Source organism: Diceros bicornis, chromosome 17 (assembly GCF_020826845.1).
Source record: "Diceros bicornis minor isolate mBicDic1 chromosome 17, mDicBic1.mat.cur, whole genome shotgun sequence".
Taxonomy (NCBI): Eukaryota; Metazoa; Chordata; class Mammalia; order Perissodactyla; family Rhinocerotidae; genus Diceros; species Diceros bicornis.
In genome coordinates, this window is record NC_080756.1 from 43610211 (window position 1) to 43638010 (window position 27800).

The 27800-nt window shown below is 35.4% G+C and overlaps 1 pseudogene; it reads right to left on the reverse strand.

The window, feature by feature from the left end:
• LOC131415568 (telomere zinc finger-associated protein-like) overlaps window positions 1–24228 on the reverse strand; it is a 60064-nt pseudogene extending 35836 nt beyond the window's left edge.
• Window positions 24229–27800: the final 3572 nt, after the last annotated feature.

Below are 27800 nucleotides of genomic sequence, written 5' to 3' on the forward strand. Positions count from 1 at the left end.
TATCAGTTTCTCTTTATTTGTGTTATATTTGAATAAAATCTACTTTACAAATTGCTAAATAACAAAAATTCTTTTCCTATTTAGATGCTCCAAAATTTCATCAAACACTGCATTGTATTAACTACTTGATCAAGCTCTACGGATTCCCATTTCTTTTACCATATTTTCCTTCCTACCTTAAACGTCCCTAGTATTCTGCCAAACATCATCATTTATCTTTAATCACTTCTGAGGTCACATCCAGTATTCTAAGGGAAGAGATCCTTTAAGATATTTGCTCTGGGCTTTAGCTTAAGGAAACCTATGGGCTTGCTTATTGGCCAAGTAGAAAGTGGGAGGTAACAGTGTTCTCATTTGATCTTGCATTTATTTGATCTTTTATTTATTTGTCATTTGATCTTTCATTTATTTGGTATCATTCTCTTCATTTCCAAGATTCAAAAAATTCTATAAAATAAGTTTCATACTCACCTCTACAGTATTTTATTTTATTTTTTGTGAGGAAGATCAGCCCTGAGCTAACATCCATGCTAATCCTCCTCTTTTTGCTGAGGAAGACCGGCCCTGAGCTAACATCTATTGCCAATCCCTCTCCTTTTTTTTTTCCCCCCTTTTTCTCTCCAAAGCCCCAGTAGATAGTTGTGTCATAGTTACACATCCTTCTAGTTGCTGTATGTGGGACGCCGCCTCAGCATGGCTGGACAAGCAGTGTGTTGGTTCGTGCCGGGGATCCGAACCCGGGGCGCCAGTAGCGGAGCGCACGCACTTAACCGCTAAGCCACGGGGCCGGCCCCTACTGCATTTTATTTGTCACATATCCTAGATACAGGAAGAGACTTACCAAGTGCATTTTAGTCTGACATGGTCTATTTTATAGACTGAGTATACAATTAGAATTTTAGACGCTACATCTTCCTAGGTACCAGTACCTACATTTGGGAAAAACTGCTGCTTATAAAATGGCATCTATTCTCAGAATGATCTCAGGTCTAAAGAGCTAAATTTGTCATTTGGCTGAAAAATAGACCTAGAGGAATACACATCCTTTTTGCAATCAATAATGATCTTTTACAAATCTTTTAGATTTAATGATACACAATCATTAATTCTAAGCAGAATTAAAAGAAATACATATATCTAGGATAATAAAACCCTTTTAAAATACATTTTTAGAAATAATCTTAAAACCCTTAACTATAGCTTAATCTACCCTAAGTTTTTTTCTAAGGTGATATCAATTTAATTTAAGCTGTGTTTGAATATAGAGAATCTTACCTCCAGGAACTGTCAACACCTTATATCAAAATTCTATCATGTCAATTATCTCCATTTATCTTCTATCCATTGTAACCACCCTAGTAACTCTCTTTACCTTATTAACTGGTGACTGAGATGACCTAATTTGCTTTTCCTATCATTACTAATCAGAATGATCAGCAATCCCAAGTAAACTCTAAGGCATATCATTCTTTTGTATGAAGATGTAACTTTGAATTCAAGTTAACTTGGGAAGCACTGCAACCTGTAACTGCCTCTTGAATACTTACAACTCATATTGGTTTACTAAAAGTTCCAAGAAGTTTTTCAGAAATAACACTTGATTAACTATCTTTAAGCATTTTTGAAATATATCTCCCATAGAAATCTTATTTTATATAATACTTCTTAAGATCCTACTTATGTACTCTGCAAAATACACATTGAATAACTCTGATATAAATCGCTAAAGTATCATTACTCACTTTTGCTATTTCTCCAACACTGTATACTGGGTGCAGGGTATAGAGCTTCATGCCATCGTATATATCCTCACAAACCTTACAAGGTAATGAGATGCTGTCTCTATCTTACATCTTCCCTCTCACCTTAACACACAAAAAAGCAGGAGCTCACCTTTTATAGTATGTGGAAGTCTTGCATAAGTCTTCTTTTTTCCCTCAATATCCAATTTCTTTGATAACTAATATTTACGATGTTGGAATAAGAATTTCTAATTATTAATCTTAAAACATAAACAAATACATACCTTAGAACCCTTCCTAGTTTTCTTAGCAACTATCACTAACGTTTGTGTTATGATTTTGATAGGACTACCTCCTTCCTCTAAGTATAAATCCAAGCTTTCCAGTGCACATATAAATATAAACATTGTAGAATTAAGATATTCATTTTTTTCTGTATTTATACTTTTACTAACATTTCTTCTAGTGGTGAGTAGAAAAATGATAATTAGAGTGTGTGGCAACTATTTAACTACTCACCAGTCAGAGCAGAAGACAGTAGAATTAGGAGGAAAATATAAGCTGTTCAAGGTATTCCAAATAAAGCAATGACCTTCATGCTGCCCAACTTAAGGGAGTTTATTCACATTATTTTCTATGTTCATGTAATAATAATGCAAATAGAACTCCCTAGACTTGTGCAATGTGTTGGAAATATTCACAACCTTTCAAAGGAAATATTATAATTATAATAATTCAAAGGATATACGCAAATCTTTTGGGATAGTGTCAAAGGGGAATTTCATAGAGTGAAGTGGTTAAGTACCCAAATCTTTAGTACTAAGAGTTATTGACTGTTAGAGCCACTCTCTCCATGTTTCACTTTTCTGATCTGAAAAATGATAATTGTAATGCTATTTAAGTCATTCAATGCTAAGAAAAGAACCTAATATAATCAATATTAGTTTTATTAATTCTAAATGTTTATCTCTACTTACTGATGCTTAGAACATATTTGGAGTTGTGGGATGACTTGATAGCTAATATTCATTCATAAGCACAACAAATAAAGAGTGCTTACAATGTGTTTTGTAAACTTCTGAGAGTTGAAAACACCGCCGTGATCATGGTGCCAGGGCCTCTGCTCTCGGGTAGCTCATACTCTAGTTAGCAGTAGGTAGACAATAAATAATCTGAATGTGATAATAGAATTAAGACCCAAATGATAAGAAGGTGTCCGCCATCTGAGAATCTGAGAAAACAGCAACCATAAAGAAAGGTCTGATGTCAAAATGGGAAGATGGAAAAAGAGAGTATGTGGGCAAGTATTTACCAGTCAGAGAAAGCAAAAGAGAGATGAATTAAGGAGTGTATTTGAGAATCAGGAGGTCCAGCGTGGCTGAGCACTAATGAGCTTGATGAAATGAAATCGTTACTGAATACAACAGATATGATTTTATCTTTCTGAATGTCATTGACTTGTATAATATTAACATTTTAATTTTAGGGAAGCTCATTGATTTCAAACAATCCCAAATGAAGCTAGAGCATTGGACTGAAGAATATTAAATTAAAGGGTTAAAATATGGCCTGGTAGGGGGAAATTAATACAGGTGTTGTTTATGACACTGAACTTCTTCAAATGTGTTTTTTCATCTGTAAGATGGAGATCGTCACAATTGTCCTGCCTGTTTCCTAAGGTTATTGCAAGGATCAAATCTAATGATACATCAAGAACATTTTACAAAATAGAAAATGGTAAACCTGTTGTTAAAAAGAAACAACAGGCCCAAAATAGAGTCACTTATGCTAAGCCCCATCAAGACTTAATACCTAGGCCTAGTAGTTAAGTTTGAATGCTCCACTTTGGCGGCACAGGTTCAGATCCTGGGCACAGACCTACACATTGCTCGTCAAGCCATGCTGTGGCGGCCTCCCATATGAAGTAGAGGAAGATGGGCACAGGTGTTAGTCCAGGGCCAATCTTCCTCAGCAAAAAGAGGAGGATTGGCAACAGATGTTAGTTTAGGGCTAGTCTTCCTCACACACACAAAAAAAAGACAATATCTAATCTAATTGCAGTTTCAGCCTCTCCCAGGAGTGGAATTTTAAACCAATCAGTCTGGAATTTCCTGATTAACACTAGTGAGGTAATCTGCCTGATAAGACCTCCTCCCTTCCTCTAAGGGAAGGTGACCGTGCCTGAAATAATCCACTCTTTACTTCTTTGTCCCACTATCTTTTTGCCAATAAAAACCTTCCATTTTATACAATTCCTCTGAGCTCCTTTCTACTTGCTAGATGGGATGCTGCTGGATTCATGAATTGCTAATAAAGCCAGTTAGATCTTTCTTTTTTTTAATTTTTATTTATTTATTTTTTTCCCCCAAAGCCCCAGTAGATAGTTGTATGTCATAGCTGCACATCCTTCTAGTTGCTGTATGTGGGACACGGCCTCAGCATGGCCGGAGACGCGGTGCGTCAGTGCGCGCCTGGGATCCGAACCCGGGCCGCCAGCAGTGGCGTGCGCACTTTACCACTAAGCCACGGGGTGGCCCATGCCAGTTAGATCTTTAAATTTACTCTTTTGAGTTTTCATTATTTAACATTACCAATACCCAATTTTTATGTAAGGAGGTTTACTACCTCATCTCCTTCTAATCTATTACTATCTCATTGAGGCCTACCTCATTATACTTTTTAAAATTAAAAACAATCCCTCCACCTTACGTGATTTTTATATTTTTTTCCATAGCATTTACACACATCACCTCCAATATAATAGAGTGAAGGTAGAAATTCATGTCCGTGTGATCACTGCATTATCCTTCATATCTAGAACAGTATCTGGCACAAAGCAAGTAGTCAATAAATATTTATTGTATGAACGAACCAATGGAAAAAATAGTTTAGTTTACATACCACCATTAACTTCATTGTAAGAATTCGTTTTTGCAATTATTAGTTAACATGTTGAAAGAGACAAGGAAGACAGAGTTATTCTCAAGGTCAAAAGGAGACTAGGCAAAGAGGAAAGAGAAATTGCCCAGAGGATGCTCTCGTCTTGATTCTCTTTGCATGACATCAAAGCATTTCTCTGAATTGTAGTTCCTCTCTGGGTCAACTATACATAATTATTCTTACCCTACTTTACAGATTGGTTAAAGGGATAAAATTGATAAGGAGTATGAAAGCTCTTTGAAATTATCCAGTTTAACAAATATAAAGAATGTTGTCATAAATAAAGATAACTAAGCTCAAACAAAAAGTAGGTATCTAGATATCAAGTGTCCTGCACCAAACAGTAGTACCACAGGTTTTAACAATTCTCGACTTAACCTAAGGTAGCCTCAGCACAATTTAACTTTATATGTTGCTTTAGAGAAAAATAAAATAAAACTACTTCCTAATTGAAACAGTGATCTTATTTTAAAGTTATTTAGCATATACTGTATTTCAACCCTAATGGTTAGATTTTACTTCTTTAATCAAGATAGTATATTAAAAGAATGAGTAGGGTTTTTTAATGCTAAGCAAATTATACTAGTAACTAGTTTGTAATTTGTGACCGTGCACGATTCTGATAGTGGAGAAATTTCATTACAGGTAGGTTGAAGCAGAATGCATGTTCATTTGCATGTCTGGATTCAAGTAAATAAATAGTAAAGCTCATTGATAACAGAGGCCATTATAATTTGAATAAGATTATATTCTCTCTAGGAGAGATAAAGGGTAATGAAAGACAATTCAGACCTAGTTTGTTATTACTTCATCAAATACCTCAGGCCTCAAGCTGATAAAACTCGCTTGTGTGGCTCCCTTGAGACATTAACGACAACGATGCTGCCAACCATTTGTGGTGATTTCTAAAATCATTAATATCACTATTTAAATGAGTTTGTGATGTAGTATAACACTGGCTAGAGCCAGAGGTGAAACTACCTCATACACTTTCATAAAACCATAAGAAATGAGTTATGGGAGACAATAAAATGAATTGTATTCAGCTTGGACAGATGCAATAAAAAGATAATTTCCCAATGAAACTAACAATGGGCCTTAATGACATATTAATTATGTTACTTATAAAAACTTAGAATTATATAGTAACTATTTGCTTAAGTCCTATTAACCAAATTTTAAAATAAGTACTTTCTTTTGCAAATGCTAATTATATTGACTCTTTATAGATTGTATTCATATTTATTATCTTCATTGCTCCCTAACATAAGAATTCATTGTGTATAATCTTCCGTGACCCTAGATCAGCAGATAGTCATTTCGGAAACATGATCTCCAGATTACTCTAAATGTGGGGCAAAGGGTGATTTTGCATTTTGTTTTATTTGTTTTAACTTAGTGTCTATTCAATAAAAGAGTTGGTTTCATTTTGCCAGCATTTATCTGGATATGATATAAAATACACAAAAAGTTTTTAAAGTGCGCAAATATACAGTGATGGAACATCACAGTTTCAAGCAGATCTCTAAGATTAGACATATCGGCTTGAATCTGACAGATACCACTTTGAAAACTGTTCTTTTAAACACCAAACTGCTATTCGGTAATTTCCCAAACCTTAGTGTCATGATAGCTTTTAGCACCTGACTTGCTTCCTGTTGATTATTAATTGTAACAGTAACTTAGTAAAACACGTCATTTTAAAGAGAAGATTTTTAGAGGAAGAGCAAAATACTAATTTTTTGAAGAATATGAGGGTTGTTGATGGGAAAAAATCGATAAGGATATCTACAAGATAGGATATTCTTTCAGAAGAGAAATTTTTACTGACATAAGTTATTTCACTAAAAAATTTAGTCACATGGAATAACAAGTAGAGCTGTTTAACTTTTTACATCTGCTTATATAAGATGAAAACTAATTACAAGAGTTAGAATATTCTGGATATCATATGAAGCCCATAGACCGTATCATATACCTACCAACATTTATTTAATCATCTCATTTTTTTTGTTATTTTATTTTTCAACTGCTCTCATTGCAAGTCAAGAAAATTAATTACCATGGCCCTAGCAAAACCCTCTGCCCTCACATAGGCTGCTCTTGGATGGAGTTACCTGTGGATTCACAAACTGATCTGTTGAGTAGCAGCATTTGACAGTTTGCTTTTCGGGTAAAATTTAACCTCACTGAGCGAACACTCAGTTATTTTTCTTACCTTTGCCTGCTTCTTGCCTTGCCACTCTTCCAGCCTCTGTGGTCGGGAGCAGCTTTTCAACACATATCTATCCACAAATGATCATCTCTTCTTTTCGACTTTCCTAGCCAAGTTTCCCTACCCCAGTAGGGAGTCCTTGATTTTATTCCTACCTGTGCTTTAGTGTGATCACCTGCTGTACTCTCAGCTCACTTATCTTGTTCTCAACCTTTAGCCTCAATAATAACTTGGTTACTAGATTCCAGCTCTGATTCACTGGCTCTGACACCTGACTCACTGGACAGCACATACCTGGACTTGATTGCAGAGCTTGGCAGCCTGCCCGCAGTGTCCCACACGTGTCCTGTCCAGACAGGCTCTTGATTATGCCATGCTTTTCTCTAGGCTCCCACTTCACAGTGCTGACGTTAAAGTTGTCTGGTATTTGTGTCCAAGAAACTCTACCAGTTATCTTTTGTTTTCCTAAAGGAATGCAAATTCAATTCCCTTTTTTTGTGTTTTGTTTTTTGTTTTCCTTTTGTTTTTTTGAGGAAGATTAGCTGTGTGCTAACATGTGTTGCCAATCTTCCTCTTTTTCTTTTCTTCTCCCCAAAGCCCCAGTACATAGTTGTGTATCATAGTTGTAGAGTTGTAGCTCTTCTATATGGGACGCCGCCTCGACGTGGCTTGACGAGTGGTGAGTAGGTCCGCGCCCAGGATCCAAATCGGTGAACCTGGGGCCGCTGAAGCAAGATGCACGAACTTAACCGCTATGCCACCTGGCTGGCCCCTGCCAGAGTTATCTTACCGTAATTTCCATACACATTTCACGCTTTATCTTTTTTACGCTATTCCATCATCAGAGAACACATCCTATAGGTTTCTCCATTTCTGTGCCTTCACCTATGTGCATTCATTCTTCTGTATAACATTTAGTGTCTAGTTGTTTCCTTCTTGTTTTTCTCTATCATCCTCAGTTGATGGCTATTTTGCTTCTTAAACACTTCTCGAAATTATTTCTTCTCTACAGCCCTATTTACCATTGATGCCATTCAGGTCTTTATCATTTCTCATTTGGATTGTTTCAGGGACTCCTTGCTAGTTTTTCCGGCCTCAGCCTTACTCTTTTGAATACCATCTTCAAGCCAGGTGCCACAGTAGTCTTTCTAAACGGTTTATCTGACTTTATCAATATCTTCTTGAACGTCTTTCAAAGACTCCTTACTATTTGCAGGAAGAAACAAAACAAAACAGGAGATAGTCTTAAATTACAGTGACCTTACAATTTATTGTCCAAATTAGGACACATATGAATGAAAAGGAATACTATTTCTAGTTGTGCCAGCACAAAAAGGAAACACCTGGCCAATTGAAATACATGGTTGCCCAGGTTAAGATACTTTCTACGGTCTGGCATCCAACTTCTGCTTCAGTCTCAACTTTTCTGATCCCAATCTCAAAATTTGTGTTCAAGTTCTATATCCACTCCTGCTATTCCATATCTCAAAGTCTTTCATACTGTCTCACCTACCTAAACTACCCCCCATCGCCTATCTTTCACCTGGTTAATGCCTAATTGTTCTTTAACACTCAATTTAGCTGTCATCTCCTCTAGGAAACTTTTTGTGTGTGTGTGTATGTGAGGAAGAGCAGCACTGAGCTAACATCTGACGCCAATCCTCTTTTTTGCTGAGGAAGATTGGCCCTGAGCTAACATCTGTGCCCATCTTCCTCTACTTATATGGGATGCTGCCACAGCATGGCTCTACAAGCAGTACGTCAGTGGGCGCCCGGGTCCGAACCGGCGAACCCCGCACCACCGCAGCAGAGCATGCGCACTTAACCGCTTGCTCCACTGGGCTGGCCCCTCTAGGAAACTTTTTTTGACTCCCTCAGGGTATGGTCTCAAATAACGCCTTATGTATATGTCCACCAGAGTGCTTATTATATTGCTGTTTACGTATTTTCCTGTCCATCTTTTCTTCTAACCTTTGAACTCCCCAACTCCCTATGGAAAAAGACTTTGTTTTTTATTGCTGCAAACTTAGAATAGCAAGTTAGTGGTATTTATGGATGTGTGTGTAATAATTATATAGATATGAAAAGGATACTATACTTGAACTCAGAAAATGTATAGTCTATTGGAGAGATAGATAGAAAATAATGCAGTATGTATCAATAGGGAGCATATTCTAAAGAAATGAGGGAAAGTTTAAGAAAAAACATGGAATCTGGGCCTTACTTCAAGGTTGACCAGGAGTTTAGTTAAATAAGTAAAGGCAAGCATCAATCTATGTGTCCTTTACTCAAGTGATGAAGAGGACTTCCATTTACTTGACCAAGTCATCAGAATTAACCCTGGTTATCAATGAAGTTATACTATCCAGATTTTATCTTCAAGTTTCTGAAGATTACTGAATAATAATGCTCTCCCCTACCCCAAAATAATTTGCTTTAAAAAAACAACTCATCAAAAATTTCAATGAGAGGAATTATTAATTCATAAAAAACTTGTTGGAACTTATGAATTTCAGATGTACTACATTTCCTCTCTTAAGAGAAAGGGAAAAGAGAGGAGTTGCAAGGAATGGATACAAATTTTTCCCATATGTCTTTTTGTATCCATAATAAACATGTGTGCACTAAAACAAACACAAATACACTCAAATTCTTGCATATTAAAACCAAACTCGGCTTGTCAATATACCAGTTGGAAGTTTGGTCTGCACATAATTACTCACATATCTAAGACAACTTAGCGAGCAAGAAGTTTTATCTATTCAGTAGAAGTTTGTAGAATTGTGCAATAGGAAAGACACAGACTGGATTTAAAATCTGTTCAAAGAAAGCAATTCACCACCATTTATAAAACCCTTGACATTGTGACATGCACAACTCTTGAAATGGAACATACACACAAAAATGTCTATCCAAAAATAATGCACTGAACTTTTGACATGAATTGGCACAAACATGACATTTTATAAACGTTAAAAAAAAGTTAGTAGAGATATTTTTGATGCATAAATATTTTGGTAACCCAGTTTTTGTGAATTGGGTCTGCATTCAGATAATATGTATTTATTTCTATTTTTTATTGTAACAAAAAGCAATACTTTGTCGATAATAGACGATCACAAAAGATTTTTAAAAATTTATTTGGTCAATTAACTTTTTAATTACATGAAAATAAGCTATTTTCTTATTTAAAATACTATGCCAGCTCTTCTGTTAGTTGCTGAAAGAAAAAATATACAGGGCTGCTGATTACTGCATCGAAAGAGCAAACAATATTGTAGAAATTGTAGTATATTTTTCTATAAGGCCAAATTAACCAGCTAATACAATGACTTCAATAAAAATGTAGAGAGTCATCCATTTGTTTATACTATTACCAAACACCTGGTTGCTGTCATGATTGCAAAGTGATTAGATAGTGTAAATATTGTGTAAGGATATCTTGTTTCAAAGATCTGGACTCACACTGTTCAAGCAGATTTCAGTTTTAGTATCTTTCAGATTTGCTTAGCATGGGTGTTAATTTAAAAAATTTTTTTAAATGGGCAAAAGACTTGACCAGACATTTCACCAAAGAAGATATATGATGGCAATAAGCACATGAAAAGATGGCAATGAGCATCATTAGTCATTAGGAAAATGCAAATTAAAACCACAATGAGATACCACTGCAAACCTATTATAATGTCTAAAATTAAAAATAACTACCATACCAAGAGTTGGCAAATATGTAGAGAAACTGGAACTCTTCTACATGGCTGATGGAATGTAAAATTGTATAACCACTTTGGAAAACAGTTTGATAGTTTCTTAAAATGTTAAACATATACCTTTCATAAGATGTGAGCTTTTCACTGTCAGGTATTTACCTAGAGAAATGAAAATGTATGTACATACAAATACTTGGACACACATGTTCATAGAAACTTTATTTGTAATAGTCAGAAACTGAAAACAATTCAAATGATTATCAGCACGTGAATGAATTTTAAAAAATGTGGTGTATCTACACAACGGACTACTACACAGTAATAAAAAAATGAACTATTTATATACACTACATAGATGAATAGCAAAGTAATTATGTTGAGTAAAATAAGTCATGAATAAACGTGTATGTTGCATGGTTGCATTTACACAAAATTCTAGAAAATGAAAAAGTAGACTATAGTGACAGAAAGTAGACGTGGGGATGGAGAGGAGGGGGTAGGAAGGAGTGAGAAGGGAGAATTATAATGGAGCAACTTGGGGGATGATGGACAGTTTCATTATCTTAGCAGTGGAAATGATTTCAAGACTTATCAACATATACACCTTAAATATGTGCTGTTTATTATATGTCACCTGCAGATGGATATGGGTCAAAGGGATTGAAGGAAAACAGCAGCCTGTCAGAGACTGGGTAATCCATGAGCCATGGTGCAAATGACCTTTCTCCCTTTTATTGTCCTTTAGCATTTGACTGTGAATAGATGAGGGTATTGATATATTTGTGAGAAGAAAACAAATTTGAGGATACAGAAGAGCTCCTACTGCAAATACCAAGGGACTTGCAGACATCCTCTATTTGCAAAAGTGGAAGCTTGGCTCATAGTGAAGAAACTTCAGATGACTTGACCCTCATTTTCTGCCAACATCAGATTGTCTTTAAAAGACTCAGAAGTACACTGTTTCATCAAAAAGAATGCCCAGAACTTTGTAGTAGTTGCCTAGGATTAATCTTATTTCTTATAAACAATCGTTAGATAAATATATATTATGGGTGCAGATTTATGATCATTTAGGCAGTCTGTACAAAGATAATTCTTTTGTCTGACTTAACTAGAATAAAAAAATAAATTCTGTTCTGCTTTTACAATAGAATTCTTGCTTTATATAGATGCCACTTAGAAAAGTGATTTTAACCTTTATAATCTGACAGGATGGATTGCTAAAACAAAGAGCAAAGAAAACATGTTAGCTAAATGCAGTTTTTAGGTCTATAAACTGCCATAGGCCATGTTAATAAGTTTCAAATGATATAAATGTGTAAACATGTTTTCCTTGATATATATTTTTAGAATTTTCTCAAAGCACAGTCATATATTCTTATATACAAATTGATTGACATATAAGGTAGCACAATCTCTTCCATACTTATTTAATTACAAACTATGGACCACCTCCTTTTCAATAAAACTAGTTTTCCAGATTTATGTTTAATACTTTTACCTATTTAATCAATATGATGTCGAATATCCAAATATTTGGTTTTTAGCTACATGGTCTTTGTTTACTGTATTCTGTTTTCCATCCAGATGTTTGGGTGACAAATACACAGAGCCCAAGGATAGTTAAAGCATAAGACTGAGATTCATAAATCTAACTTCTATCCTTTTCTTTGTCACAACTGACAGTAACCTTGAAGAAATCACTTAATCTCTTTGTGCCTCCATCACTTTGCTATAAAACTTGGGTAATGATACTTATCTCACTGGATAAGAGGGAGATGTTAATGTTTGTAAAGCTTTAGAGATCTTTAGATAAAGTAAACTAGCCCAGAATAGCTAACATAAAGAAATCACTATTGTTACATTCCTTCCTCTAACCATTTCAAGATATATGTAAAAATGAATCATTACAAGTACTTCATCCATGTTATTTTACTTAAATTAGTCACTGAAAAATGAAATATACCAGATGTAGAAGGATTTTGGTGTAATACATATTAATTGCTCCATTAAAATGAATACACTTCCATTTTACCTGCCATTCTTTAGGGATGAGATTCTCATACATGCACAATAAGTACACTTTTATAGAATATATCTTAGCACCTGCCTTACATTGCTCTAGAGAATCACAACTCTGAATTATTCTTCTTGCTCAATTTCCGGTATTTACAAATTAACCAAATATTAATTATTAAAATATATAAACATCCAAAATCTTTGTATTATTCACCTCATATTTTCTCAAATTATGCATTGATTTTATTCAGATGACTTAAACTATTCCTAAAAAAAAGGAAGGGCTGTTAGGGAAAGTGCTTCAGGAGATACAATGATAGACTGGACAAAGTTTCTATACTCAAGGATTCTATACTTTGGCAAAATGCACAGTTACCTCTAATACAGACCCTGAGGAGATGTGATGGTCTAGTAGAAAGTAAAGGGGAAAGCATAGGAGTGACTAATTCTGGCTGGGAAATCTGAGAAGGCTTGACGACAAAGAAGATGAATTTAACTTAACGTGGGCCTAGACGGATAGGTACTTAGGATGGCTTTTAGGGGTAATAAGGGCAGGAGTTCAAAAGAGGTCATTTTAGGCAGATATAGCAATTTGAACTATAGAGTCAATGGGGATAATTGGATTCGAGAATAACATAAGCCAGATAGCATATAATTGTTAACAGCAAGGTGGATGTAATTATTGTAATGAGCAGCAAGACTGGAATGGCCAGCAGGGGGCATTGACACACAGGAATATATGATAAAGACGAATAAACTATTATGTTGTTAGAAGTAAAGAGATAGGCAGAGATATCATTATTTGACTAAACATCAGAAACAATAAACAGCTGGTGAGCAGAAGGCTGATTTCAGTTACCAATGTGGAAAATCATAATCTAGTTTCCTGACTTGTAATAGATCTTTCAAGGACTATTAGGTACAAGTCAGGAACTTCAGCAGTATTGAGGAACCTAAAGCACCACAATGGCCCTCTATTAGAGAGGGGGAGCACACAGTTCAGATGATAAATGCATTCCTGCCCTAAGTTTGCCTCACAGTGGATCCAGTGGGTACCAGCACGAACCAGTCATTTTTCCAGTCATAGGTTCATAATAAGGATAAAGACACTTAGCAGCAGGCAGAACTCGCACATTGGCTTCCTGTGGAGTAAAAACCAAGATTTCACTGAGGGAAGGCCAAGTGGAAGCCTTTGAAACTGTATACACATCCTTGGCCCAGATAGAAAATCAGAAGCAATACAATATCTCAAGTTGAATGGCAGTGATTAGTATTATTCTCAAAGACTTAAAGGAATTAGGTCTGGTAGTCTTATCATACCACTGTTTAATTCACCAAAATATCGTCTGGGTCAGCAAATGGTAGAAGACTCTGTTAAGTAACCAAGTGATAGCCCCATCACACCTAATAAGCTGAATATGGATTTGGTACTAGAACAAATCAACAAGGCCTCTGTCAGTTATATGCAGCTATTGACCTGGTGAATATGTTCTTATGTTGTTTTTGTGCCTGTGGAGAAAGAGGAACAGAACAATTTGTGTTCCTTTGGAATGGACAGCTACATATGTTCATTGTTTTATTCTGTAGCTATAATTATTTTCTTGCTCTTTGTCACAATATAGTCCAAAGAAAACTTGATCATCTGGATATTCCATTAAACCTAAAATTGTTCTCTTATATTGGTGATATTTTTTTAATCATATTTGGAAAACAGGGAATGGAAAGAGCTATGGCAAGTAAGAGACATGAGCATCATAGGGTACAAAATAAACCCTACAGAGATACAAGGGACTAGCTTATTAGAGAATATTGTAGAAGTACAATGATCTAACATATCCTATCAAAGATAAAGAACAAGTCATTGCTGCTTGCAACTCCTATTTCTAAGAAAGAGGCACAGTGCTTGGTGAGCCCCTTAAGATACTAAGGACATTAATAACATACTTAGTGACTCAGAAGACCGCTGGCATAGAGTATGGTACAGAATGAGAGAGAGCTCTGCACAGATTCAGGCTTTGGAACAAATGATATGTGATTAAATGAGAACACTAAGTGTCATTTCTGGCAAGTCCCAAGGAAAAGTCTAAGAATTTATTAGCAGAGACCCCTGGGTTGCTGGTCTAAGACCATGTCTTCTGGAGCAGAAAACTATTTATCATTCAAAATTCAGCTTCTGGTATGCAACTGGTCCCCTATAGAGACACATATGCATGCATCTATCAAGAGATACATAAGATGTTTCACAGGAGACAGGGAGGCAAAGAAAGCAATACTCTCCTGGCATACTCTACTGGTAGGGAAAATTGCTTTTATTATCATAAGAGATAGGGTTGATGCTACATAATGGTGACAAGTAAGAGTATATTACCTGGAAATCATGGAATCCCTTATGATTTCTTTGTCCACTCCCAGTAATGGGTGATTGCAGGAACAATGGCTTGAAAAGAACATAATAAACAATGGTCATCCTTCTTGGAAACTAAGATCTGCGTTATTCCACTAAGCAATAAACTTCTGACAACAGAAGTGCTGGCCAAAGGTGAAGTACATGCTGAATGTGTGATATGGGTACTATAAGAATATGTTCTTATGGGACATGGATGAGTCTTTGCAGTACAAGAAGTAGACTGCAGCAGACAATTTTGGTATCCCATCCATATCCCTTTGGGCTTTCTCAGGACAGTACACACTGGCCTATCTTCCAACTACTCAAGTCTCCTTGTGGGCAGGGCAGAAGTGCTAGGAATTAACATCCACCCCAGGAGTAACAGTCAGCCAATGACTAAAGGAAATTGGTGAATAAATACCACAGGTCCCTTAATCCATGAGAGACATAATTCTGCAGTACATAATCGGCACTGACTCCCAGATTTCCCCAGTCTTTCCTCTGCGTTTTCCTGCAGGTGTTTCCTGGTTTCATCGCCCAAATAATCTTAGTATCAAATTCTCGTTTCTGAATTTGCTTCTAGTGGAATCCAAACAAAGAAAATATACTTAATTATTTAAGTAATTTGTTACAGGTTAATGGGAAACTGGTCCTGAGACAAGAATTATATTCCAGAAGAGCCTCTTTTTTAGTTTATGAGAGTTGTGTGTAACTGTATGAATGATTCCTTTGGTAAAAGTCAGGACCAGGACCCAATTTTCCTAATTTTTTTTTTTTGGTCCAAAGCTCTTTTCCCTGTAATATAGTGGTTTTCTTTTTGGTTAAGGAACATAGAAGTAATTTGTATTTATAGTCAAAAATATATCAATCTAAAGATAAAATTAAATGACGAGGACCACGCTCTTCTTACCAATAGTCTTGCAATGCTAAATTTTTTGCTGATTTTCCCTTTCAATAATGTTCGATTCTTCGAAGTTATGCCACTTAAAATGAAATTTTACTTCTTTATTTTCTTTTTAGATATTAAAAAAAATCTGATTTTATGACTATTATGACCAGCATTTGCAGGTTACTGATAGTGAACAATAAAGAACACTGTCCCTGCTCACTAACATTTAAAGTATAGTGGGGAGACAGACATTAATCACAAAATCACACACATAAATGTGTCTATGGAATAAGAACAATGGGAGCATAAACAGAAAGATATGATCAGGAAAGCATCCCTGAGTTAGTACCATCTGAGCTGAAATTTGATTAATGAGTAGACTTTACTAATTTGAAGAAAAGTAGGGCAGAGCCTAGGCACAAGCAATACATGCAAGGGTACTTGGCTAGAAGGAGAAGAAAACATTTGAGTAAGTGCCAGAAGGCCCACGTGACTGGGATGTGAAGAAAAGGGGAAAGCATGATAACAAATATGAGTGGGGGAATAGACCAAGATCTTTAAAAGAAATTGAGAGCCAAACAATTTTTAAGTAATGGAATGTGTTGGGGTAACATGATCAGGTTTGCATTTTGCAATGACCATTCTGGCTAAAATGTAGATATGGAATTGAAAGCATTGAGAATGGATGACAGATTGGTTAAGAGTCCATTATGGATCAGATGAGAAGTGGTCTCATGATCTAAAATGATGATGCTAAGGAATACGGGTAATGTGCAAATGTAACAATACTTATATTTAACAATATTTAGAGGGAAAAATTAATGAGACTTTCTGATAGATTTAAAATGAGAATTATTGGCCTGTGGAAGAAGATGAATGATTCAAAGCTATAAGAAACTCTGGAAAATAACAATTTTAGGGAAAGTTTAGGAATTCAGACACAGACAGGTTAAGCCTAAAGAGCCTTTGAGAGATTTAAGTAATACTTTCTAGTAAACAGTGGAGTTCAGAGAGGTCTGGCTCAGAGTTATGAAACTGGGAATCATAAGCAAATGTGTATTATAGTACATGAAGCTCTTTGTGAATTTATGTGGACGTGATTGTCTACAGATGAAGTATAGGGTGAAAAGAGATGATGACCTTTGAGATGATCTACTAACGTCTTCTCCAATCACCCACTTCCCTTGTTGATGGCATTATATGCTTCTCATTTTCTGTCTACATAACAGGCTACTGCTTCCCAGTATGTTTTTCAAGTTTATTTGATGCAATTATTGCTGCTGTTGTTGAGGATGACAAAGGCAAGTATCATGATAATCATAATACAAATAATGACAGCTAACACATATGACATGTTTACTGTTCGTGAAAATAACGATCAAGATATTTATATGTATGAACAAATCTAATCTTTATAACCATACTGTGAGGTAGGTATCTTCATTTTATTCCAATTTCACAAATAGGAAAACCGAGTCACAGTGAAGTTAAGTATTTTTCCATGATCACATATCAGAAAGTGGTAAAGTACAGACGCAAACTCAAGCATTCATCTCCAGAAATGTTGCGATTAATCACTGCTGTTCTAAGAGAATATATACTCTTTTTAAGTATACATTAATCAATTAGTAAGACAGACAATACTCTAGGTCATAAGAAAAGTCTTAATAAACTCAAAAAGATTGAAATAATCAAAGTGTGTTCTCTGGCCATAACAAAATTAAACTAGAAATCAATTTTTAAAAAGCTATCAGGAAGAGTCATCGAACATTTGAAAAAAATTTTTGAAAATACTCTGAAATAACTAATGGACTAAAAGAAAAAGTTGTAGAGAAATTATAAAACATTTTGAACTGAATGAAAAAAGGAAAAGTTTGTGGATTGCAGCTAAAAAGGTCCTTAGAGGAAAATATATAGCATTACATGCTATATATGTAATCCAAAATCCATGATCTACACTTTAATCCTAAGAAACTAAAAGAAGAAAAGTGAATTAAACACCGAGTGAGCAGAGGAAAGAAATAATAATAATAAAAAGATGAGAAATCAATGAAATAGAGAAATTACAGAGAAAAAAACTTGTATGAACATCATATTAGGAGTTATAGCTGCTACAATAAAAAATTTTTGAAAATTATTTACAAAAGATTTCCAGCTTTTCCAAAAAAAATGGAAAGGAAAAAATTAAAATGTCTTTATTCAGAGATAATATGATTATCTATGTAAAAAAACCTCAAAAAAATCTACAGAAAACTTCTGGAATAAATAAGTATAGCAAAATACAAGGTCATATACACAAGTCAATTGCCTTCCTATATCAGAAATGAAAAATTGGAACTCAGAATTTTTAAAAATGCATTTGTTACTGAACCAGGTTTATTTTGCTGGCTGCCCAGAAAGCCAATCACCGAGATGAGGAGATTGCAGAGAGAGAGGACTTAATCACAAGGCAGCCAAGTGTGGAAATGGGAGAATGAGCCACAAATCCGCTTCCCCAATAATAGGGACTCAAGGATATTTACAGGGTAGGGGCAAGGTGGTCTGAATTGTGGGGACAGATGATTGGAGGTGAGGAGAGATGAGCTAATTGATGATCTGCACAAGAGTAGTCAGACTTCATGCCTTTTCATGGGATGTATGTTCACAAAATGGTGGCATTGGCATGACCGGAGGGTGGAGTTTTTAGCCTCTTGATGTCAAAAGGTCACTTGTCAGACATCTGCGCAGGCCCGGTTGATGGGTTGGTGGTCTCAACCAGCCTGAAATGGACAAAGGGCACTAATTTCTGAAAAATAGCTCAAACACCCATTACCATGGTGACCTGCCTTTAAGGAGATGTTATCTAGAGGGAGTCAGATAGCATATTGCCTAAACAGCACAGTTAACAATGGGCAGTGGAACAACTAAAAGCTGTAATCAGTAATTGCAAAAAGGAAAAAAACTTTAGTTCCTGGCTACTTAATCATCAATGGCTAACTGTTTGCTAGTTTCCCATTTATAATATCTCCCCCAAAATACTTAGGATTAAATAGAGCAAAAGATATACAAGGTTTGTAAGTAGATACTATAAAACACTAATGTGAGAAATCAAAGAGTTAAATAAATGGAAAGATAGTCCATGTTAATGGATTGGAAGGCACAATATTGTTAAGATGTCAATTCGTCCCAACTGGATCTATATTCAACAAAATTCCAATCAGAATTCCAGGAAGTATTTGGTAGATATTGGAAAACTGACTCTAAAATTTATATGGAAAGGCAAAAGGGCCTAGTATAGTCGATAAAATACTGATGAAGAACAAACTTGAAGGATTCACATAACTGATTTCCATACTTATTATAAAGCTATAATCAAGATAGCGTAGTATTAGTGACAGAATAGATTTACACATCAGTAAAATAGAAGAGCCCAAAATAGACCTAAACAAAAATTCTAAACAAATTCTTGACAAAAATTCAGAGGCAATACAATGCACAAATGATATTTTTTTGAACAAATGGTGCTAGAAAAATTGGATATCCGTATGCCAAATATTGAAACTAGACACAATTTATACACTTTAAAAATAAGTAACTCAAGATAAATCATTGACCTAAATGTAAAATGAAAATCAACAAAACTTCTAGAAGCAACACTTAGGAGAAAATCTAGGTGACCTTAGATTTGGTGATGGATTTTTAGATACAACACCAAAAGCATGATCCACAGAATAAAAAATAGATACATTTGATTTTACTAAAGCCAAGTGCTTCTGCTATGCAGGTAGTGTTAAGAGACTGAAAATACAAGTCACAAACTGGGAGAAAATATTGGAAAAAAACATATCTGGTAAAGGACTTGTCTCCAGAATACAAAGAACACTTAAAATTCAACAGTAAGAAAACAAACAACCCAATTAAAAATGTGCAAAAAATTTGCAAAGGTACCTCATCAAAGAATATACATATATATATATATATATATATATACAAAAAAAAGTAATCATATGAAAAGATAATAAAGATTTTTCATTATGGAAATGCTTATTAAAACAATGAGATAACACTACATCTATTAGAATGGCAAAAAAATTCAGAAAATAAGCAATGCAATTGCTGGTGAGGATGCAAAGCAAGAGGAACACTCATTCATTGCTGGTGGAAGTACAAAATAGTACAGCAACTTAGGAAGAAAATTTGGCATATGATCCATCACTTGCATTCCTAGGTATTTGCCCAACTTACTTGAAAGTTTACATCTACACAAACTTGCATGCCAATTGTGATATATAATAAGAAATATATATTTAGTTTTCGTCTCCATTTCTGTCAGAGTTCTAAAATTCTTGGAATTTCCTATGTGATGAGAGTGTTAAAGTTGTCTTTTGTTATGTTAATGAGGTGCCTTTTGGAAAGTCCCTAGGTAACAAAAGGATGGGGGCTGGTTGCCAGGGGAACCAACCATGTGATCAGAGGGTTGGAATTTTCAGTCTCACCCTCCTTCTTCTGGGGAGGGTAGAGGGGCTGAAGACCTAGTTCAATCACCAGTGGCCAATGATTTAACCAATCACGCCTATGTAATAAAGCCTCCACAAAACTCCAAAAGGATGAAGTTCAAAGAGCTTGCGGGTTGGTGAACACATAGAGATTTGGGAAGAATGAAGTATGTGGGAGCTCCGCACCTTTTCCCTGTTACCTCGCCCTTAGCATCTCTTCCATCTGGCTGTATGTGCAGAAAAATGTTGTATACTAAAACTCAGGAACTTTTGCTATAGTAGAATTTTTTGATTCCTTACTCAGAGTATGCTCACATTTCTGTTAAGTTTGATTATTAGGTTTACAAATTCACAGCAAATTAAGGTTATGAGTAAAATGGAATTTTCTCCCTTGATAGTTAAATTTCGTATTAGAGGCTAGAACACTGAAAGCAGTAAGAACAGGAATAGAAGCAAATCCAAACATCATAACCAGCAGAATAAAATGGTATCATAACCTTTGACCTTTAAGGGGAGAGAGAACTACTTTACACATCATAGAATCCATATAGCTCCATGTTTTAAATCCAAAACAATATAAAAAGAATGGCAAAAGTGCAACTTAATTATTGCAGATGTTTCAATATTTCAAATACATAGAAGAGGAAAAGTTTAGGCCATTAAAATCACGGCAAGGGCTGGCCCGGTGGCGCAAGTGGTTAAGTGTGCACACTCCGCTGTGGTGGCCCGGGGTTCGAAAGTTCGGATCCCGAGTGCGCACCAACGCACCGCTTGTCAAGCCATGCTGCGGCGGCGTCCCATATAAAGTAGAGGAAGATGGGTGTGGATATTAGCCCAGGGCCAGTCTTCCTCAGCAAAAAGAGAAAGATTGGCAGATGTTAGCTCAGGGCCAATCTTCCTCACAATAAATAAATAAATAAATAAATAAATAAATAAATAAATAAATAAATAAATAAAATCAAGACCAAACTCCAATTATTTATACAGTGCATATATGTAAAATATAATTATGTTTTATTCATTTTGAATGATGTTATTCTCCAACCCTTTGTGGCTTCATCAGTAAGACTATGTCCTGTTCTCCTTCATGGCTAGGGCAGTTGGTCAGTCATAAAGTCTTTACTCTAATTTAGGAAACTGAACTAAGAAAGATTAAAGTCATCACTTCCCGTCTCCGAGATTTAACTGCACTAAATAAAGATAAATGTAAGGGAATGTACAAAACAGAACTTTACCAAAAGTTACTCAATATTTCCTGAATCTTCAATACCAGAAAACAAATTTTTTTCCAAAATATATTCATAAAATTTTAGTCCAGCTGCAAATCTTATACTGAGGTCACTTGAAAGTGATATTTCTTTTCCAATGGATGCTGAAGTCACCAATGTCTTGATTCCATTTGTGAAAGATCAATGTCTCTAGTATTAAAAATACAGATGCCAATAGTGAAAATTTGTTTTTAGGTTCGAAAATATTTTTCTTATTACATAAATTGCATTTTTGAGAGTTAGGCTGTGATAAATAGGCTCAGAGTAAGCAAAACAAATGAATAGGTGACTGAAGTAAATATGCTTTCCACATAAATAGGAGTCAATTTACTTAACGAAGAAATATCAATAAAACTGAATTCTCATTGATACCTGAACATAAAGTATTACTTACTACTAAAAAATATGAAAAACAAGTGTTTAAATTTGTATAGCAGAATAGAAACACAAGGAGACTGAACGTTTAGAAATTAGAAGCAATGTCTATTTCACATCATATAGTGAAAAATAGCTAAATCTAAACATATAACATGAGATATTTCATCTTAGAGTGGTAGAAAATGGCATATTTCATAATAATCTGTATTGAATCTAAAGGAAAGGGTGACAGTATTTGTGAATTAAGAATAACATCTTTTAGAGCACCTTCCCTAGAGAAGAGGTTTTAAGAAATTTTTTTCCCTAGTTGCATGCTAACCCTCTTAAAATCATAGCAGATACAATCAGTTTTTGAAATGCCCTTTATAACTGTCAAACTAGATAAGATTACAGATTTATTGGCTCTTCAAAGTGTGATGTCATAAAGTCCCATTTGCTTCAGCAAGAATCATTATTTGTCTTTTTTGACAGGGTGTTTCACATGATCAGTAAGAGAATCAAGGAAATAGTTAAAGGAGCAGTTAGAAATAATATCCCTGAGTTCTAGTAGAAAATCTAGATAATTCAAGAACCAGGCTAAAAATGCTTTTTTAAGGTAATGTGATTAGTTTATGTTAACTATAGAGGTTTTTAAAGTACAATCAGAAACACTAACTTTTTGTATTCATATGTAACATTATAGCAATTTTTCTTCATGTTTATTCTATATATTTCTATTTAGTTGTAAGTTTAAGTGTTTTTGAGTTAAATATTTTGTTTAAAGCATTGTGCATGTGCATCTCATATGTATCCCATTGTAAGAATATATCACACTATATTAATTAATTAATTCAGTTGATAATAGCAAGCCAATTTTGGCCTTTTACAAACAATGCTGTTATAGACATTCTTGTGCATTCATTCTGATGCACACTTTAGAAATTTTACGTAGTATATACCACTAGTAGTGGAAATACCGGGTTATAAGTTATGTGCCTCTTAATATCAACTGATAATGCTGTTTTACAGTCATAATAGTATTTAAGTTAAGCACTAATATAAGTGCTTTTAAGAATATAAAAAATTTCCAATTCCTCCATATTATTGCTAACACTTCATATTGTGAAACTTTATAAACTTTGCCGATTTTGTCAGTTTATAATACAGCATGTATTCATCATATTAATTTGTATTCCTGATTACTAGTGAGAGTTATTAATGTTAAGCAACTTTTCATATATCATTTGTCCATTTGGTTAGCCTCATTTGTGAAGTTTCTGTGAAATTATTTCACCTATATTTCTTTTGGGCTTTTATGAATTGAACTGTAGATTTTTTTTTATATATATATTCCAGAAAAAAATCATCATTATGCCAATTATTTGTTTTGGAAATATTTTCTTTTATTCCATGAGTTCCTTTTCACTCTCTTAGTTCAGTCTTTTAATTTTAGTTTAGTTGAATTTATAAATATATTCCTTCGTTATTTAGTTTGTGCCATGTTTAAAACATTTTCCCTCCACTGCTGTGCCTTACCCTGTGACAAGACCCTACAGCCATGGGAGTGCACACTGACAGCCAGGGCCCCCACAGCTACCTGTAGGACTAAATCTGGCTCTGACTCCTATCAATGACCAGCATCACTGGATTCACCTGTACCTGGACCCTCCTGCAAGTCCCTGGTTTGATTATAGTCACTGGTATCTGCTGCTGTGCACCTATGGCAAGACCCTGCAGCCACAGGAATGCACACTGACATCCAGGGCCCGCATGGCTGCTTGTTGGCCCAGATTTGGTCCTGACTCCTATCACTGGCCTGCACTGCTGGGCTCACTTGCAGCTAGCCCCTTCAGCTGCACACCTGCACCCTGCCAGCCAAACTCTCATCAATGGCCCCACTGCCACGAACACACCTGTGGCAAGACTCTGAAGCCACAGGGGTGTATGCCAACAGCCAGGGCTCTGCAGCAGCTAGTGCACCCACAGTTGGCTCTGGCCTTTGCTTCTGGCCCTGGTCCCCAGTTACACACATGTGTCTGCAACTGGCCTCTGAGACCACACAGGCACCTGTAGCTGGTCCCTGAAGTTGAGCGTATGCACACCAGCAACTCTGGCCACCACAAGTGCCTGCCCTGGTCCCTAGCTGATGGAACTGGAGGTGCCACTGAGGACCCCAAGAGCACTTGCTGCCACTGGAGACTACTGTAGCACTTGGCAAGGAGCACATAGTTGTTGACGTTGTAGACCCAATGGCCTGAGCAGTCCAGCCATCATGGCCCCCTGGACCCAGAGCTGCCACATAGCCCTGCACTTGGTGCCCTGCACCATTAGACCTGGGGTCAGTGTGCCCCACCCACAGATAGAAGTCTTTCCTCCCTGAAGACAATCCATAAAGTCTGAAAAGAGGTGATCACTTCTTCAAATGCACAGATATCTACTCAAGGCTACAGATATCATGAAGAATCAGGAAAACAAAAAACCATCATAGGAATACAGTAAACTTTCAGTAATTGACCCCAAAGAAATGAAGATACATGAATTATCTGACAAAGAATTCAAAATAATTATTCTAAAAGCGCTCGGATTGCTAAGAGAACACATATTAACAATTTAGCAAAAGCAGAAAAACAATACAAGAAAAAAATGAGAAGTTCAATAAAGAGATAGAAAACATTAAAAAGAATCAAACAGAAATTTTACAGCTGAAGAATACAATGATTTATGTGAGAAATTCAATAGAGAGCATCAATAACAGACTTGACCAAGCAGAAGAAAGAATGAAAGAACCCAAAGACAGAACATTTGGAATTATCCAGTCAGAGGAGCAAAAAGAAAAGAGAATGAAAAGGAAGAAAAAAAGCCTGCACATTATGGAGTCTCAGAAGGACAAGAGAGGGAAAAAGGGACAGAGAGCTTATTTAAAGGAATAATGGCTGAGAACTTGCCAAACATGGGGAGAGATTTGGACATACAAGTTTACAAAGCTAATAGATCATCCCCAAATTTCAATCCAAAATAATCTTTTTTTTTTTTCTTTTTTTTGTGAGGAGATCAGCCCTGCGCTAACATCCGCCAATCCTCCTCTTCTTTTGCTGAAGAAGATGGCCCTGGGCTAACATCCGTGCCCATCTCCTCCTCCACCCTATATGGGACGCCGCCACAGCATGGCTTTGCCAAAGCAGTGCGTCAGTGCGCGCCCGGGATCCGAACCAGTGAACCCCGGGCCGCCGCAGCGGAGCGCGTGCACCCAACCGCTTGCGCCACCGGGCCGGCCCCCAAAATGATCTTTTATAGGACACATTATAATAAAACTGTCTAGAATCAAAGACAAAGAGATAATTTTAAAAGGAACAAAAGAAAAAAAAAATTCATAGTTGAGAATCACCATAAGGCTATCAGTGGATTTTTCAGCAGAAACCTTGCAGGCCGGGAGAGAATAGGATGATATATTCAAAGTACTTAAAGAAAAAAATCTGTCAACCAAGAATACTTTACCTGGCGAAGTTGTCCTTCAGAAATGAAGGTGAGATAGACTATCCCAAACAGCAAAAGTTGAAGGAGTTCATCACCACTAGACCTACCTTACAAGAAATACAGAAAGGAATATTTTAAGCTGAAACAAAAGGATGTTGGTTAACAGCATGAAAACATATGAAAATTTATAACATACTGATAAAATCAAGTATATAGTCATATTCAGAATAGTCTAAAATTGTAATATGGTTGTTAACTACTTAACTCTAATATAAAGGTTAAAGGACAAAAGTGTTAAAAATAACTATAGCTACAATAATTTATTAATGGATACACAATATAAAAAGATGTACATTGTGACTTCAAAACACAAAATGTGTGAGGGGGAAGTAAAGAGTAGAATTTTCATATGCAAAATTTAGTTATTATCAGCTTAAAATAGGCCATCATATCTATAAAATGTTTTAAGTAACCCTCAGGATAACGACAAAACAAAAACCTATAGTAGATACATGCAAGATAAAGAGAAGAGAATCAAAGTATACCACTACAGGAAATCATCAATTCATAAGGAAGAAGGCAAAAGAGGAAGAAAGGAAAAAAGGAACAACAACACAGCCAGGAAACAATTAGCAAGATGGCAATACTAAGTTCTTACCCATCAATAGTTACTGTAAATGTAAATAGATGAAATTCTACAATTGAAAGACAGAGTGGCTGAATGTAATAAAAGATCCAACTACATGCTGCCAACAAGAAACTCACTTCAGCTTTAAGAATGTGCATAGGTTAAAAGTGAAGAGGTGGAAAAAAGATATTCCATGCCAATGGAAACCAAAAGAAAATAAGAGTAGCTATACTTATATTGCACAAAATAGACTTTAAGTCAAAAATATTAACAAGTCAACAAGTTAACAAGTTAAGAAAGTCATTATATAATGATAAAGTGCTCAATTCATCAAAAGGATATAACAATTGTAAGTATATATGTACACAACATCAGAGCACCTAAATGTATTAAGCAAATACTGACCAATCTGAAGGGAGTGATAGACAACAATATGATAATAGTAGGGGACTTCAATACCCCCCGTTCAACAATGAAAAGATCATTCAGACAGAAAATCAGTAAGCAAACATGGAACTTGAATATACTTTGACTAAATGGACCTAAACAACATATACAGAACATTCCATCTGATAGCAGCAGAATATACATTCTTACAGAATACAAGAATACAGAATACACAATAAAGCACACACAGAACATTCTCCAGCAAAGATCATATCCTAGGTCACAAAACAAATCTTAGCAAATTTAGAAAGATTGAAATCATATCAAGTATCTTTTCTGGCCACAACGGTGTGAAAGTAGAAATCAATAACAGGAGGAAAACTCGAAAATTCACAAATATGTGGAAATTAAACAACATAGTCTTGAACAACCAATAAGTTAAAGATGAAATAAAAAAGGAAGTTAAAAAAATACCTTGAAACAAAGGAATATGGAAAAAGAATATACCAAAACTTATGGAATACAGTAAAAGGAGTGATAAGAGGGAAGTTTATAGTGACCAATGCCTACCTTAAAAAAAAAAAAAAAAAAAAACAGAAAGATCTCAAATAACCTAACTTTACATCTCAAGGGACAAGAAAAATAATAACAAACTAAGCCCCGAGCTAGCAGAAGGAAAAAGATAACAAATATCAGGCAGAAATAAATGAAATAGAGACCGGAAAGATAAAAAACCTCAGTGAAATAAAGAATAGGTTTTTTGAAAAGAAAAATAATTGACAAACATTTACCTAGACTTACCAAGGGAAAAAAGAGAGAGGACTTAAATAAAGAAAATTATAAATGAAAGAGGAGATGCTACAATTAATATCACAAAAATGCAAAGAACTATAAGAGACTGCAATGAATAATTATATACCAACAAATTACACAACCTAGAAGAAATGGATAAATTCTTAGAAACGTACAATCTACCAAGACTAAATTGTGAAGAAATAGAGAATCTGAACAGACCAATTATTAGTAAAGAGCTTGTATCAGTAACCAACAACCTCACAACAAAGAAAAGCCCAGGACCAGATGGCTTCATGGGTGAATTCTACCAAAAATTTAAAGAATTAATACCAATCCTTCTCAAACTCTTCCATAAAATTGAAGAAGAGGGAACACTCCCAAACTCATAAGTCCAACATTACCCTGATACCAAAGTCAGATAAGGACACTACAAAAAAGGAAACTATAGACCAACATCCCGGAATAACATAGATGCAAAAAATTCTCAACAAAATATTAATTCAGCAGCACATTAA